Source organism: Trachypithecus francoisi, unplaced genomic scaffold (genome assembly GCF_009764315.1).
Source record: "Trachypithecus francoisi isolate TF-2019V2 unplaced genomic scaffold, Tfra_2.0 Lachesis_group16, whole genome shotgun sequence".
NCBI classification, from domain to species: Eukaryota; Metazoa; Chordata; class Mammalia; order Primates; family Cercopithecidae; genus Trachypithecus; species Trachypithecus francoisi.
In genome coordinates, this window is record NW_022681461.1 from 88,364,932 (window position 1) to 88,366,127 (window position 1,196).

Below are 1,196 nucleotides of genomic sequence, written 5' to 3' on the forward strand. Positions count from 1 at the left end.
TTAAGTGATCCACCCACCTTGGCCTCCCAAATGCTGGGATTACAGGCGTGAACCACCGCGCCTGGCACATGTCTCATTTTTACAGGAAACTGCCAAACTGTTTTCCAGAGTGGCTGTATGACTTTACATTTTCACCAGAAATACATAATTGATCCAGTTTCTCTGCATTCTCACTAGGATTTGGTGTTGTCGCTATTTTTCATTTTCTGCATTCTGAGAGGAGTGCAGTGGTATCTCATTGTGGTTTTAATTTGCATTTCCCAAATGGCTAATAATAATGTTGAACATCTTTTCGTGTGCTTATTTGCCTTCTGTATATCCTCTTCAGTGAAATCTCTTCATGTCTTTTGCCCATTTTCTAATTCTATTCTTGTGTTTTTGCCGTTGAGTTTTGAGAGTACTTCATATTTCTAGATACTAGTCCTTTTGTCAGGTATGTGGTTTGCAAATCTTTTCTCCCAGTCTGTAGCTGTAGCTTGTCTTTTTATCCTCGTTACAAGGTCTTTTGCAGAGCAAAAGCTTTTCATTTTGACCAAGTCCAATATATAAATGTTTCCTTTTATGAATCATGTTTTGGGGGCTAAGTTTAAGAGCTCTTTGCCTCACTCTAGATCCCAAATGTTTTCTCCTATGCTTTTTTTTTTCTAAAATGTTTATAGAATTGTTTTTAAAATATGAAATGCTTCACAAATTTTTATATCATCCTTACATGGGGCCATGCTAATCTTCTCTGTATCATTCCAGTTTTGGTTTATGTGTCACCAAAGTGAGCACATAGTCTTATGGTCTTATGTTTACATTTTAGTCTGAGGTCTTTTTTTTTTCTGAGACAGGATTTTGCTCTGTCACCCAGGCTGGAGTGCAGTGAGGCAGTGAGGCAGTAGTAGCTTGCTGCAGTCTCCATCACCCAAGCTCAAGCGATCCTTCCGCCACAACCTCTGTCATAGCGGGGACTACAAATGTGCTCCACAATGCTCAGCAGAGTTCTGTATTTTTTGTAGAGACAAGGTCTTGCCATGTTGGTCTCAAACTTCTGGCCTCAAGTGATCCTCCTGCCTTGGCCTCCTAAAGTGCTAGGATGACAGGCGTGAGCCACCACGTCTGGCGCTGAGGTCCATTTTAAGGAAATTTTTGTACAATATATGAGACTTACGTCAAGGTTTTGTTGTTTGGTTGATTTTGGGTCCTACAGATGT

At 40.3% G+C, this 1,196-nt stretch overlaps 1 non-coding gene across 1 annotated transcript; it reads right to left on the reverse strand.

Moving 5' to 3' along the window:
- Window positions 1-668: 668 nt before the first annotated feature.
- Window positions 669-774, reverse strand: LOC117099560. Its single transcript, XR_004443884.1, has one exon. It is a non-coding gene; the product is annotated as a U6 spliceosomal RNA (small nuclear RNA).
- Window positions 775-1,196: the final 422 nt, after the last annotated feature.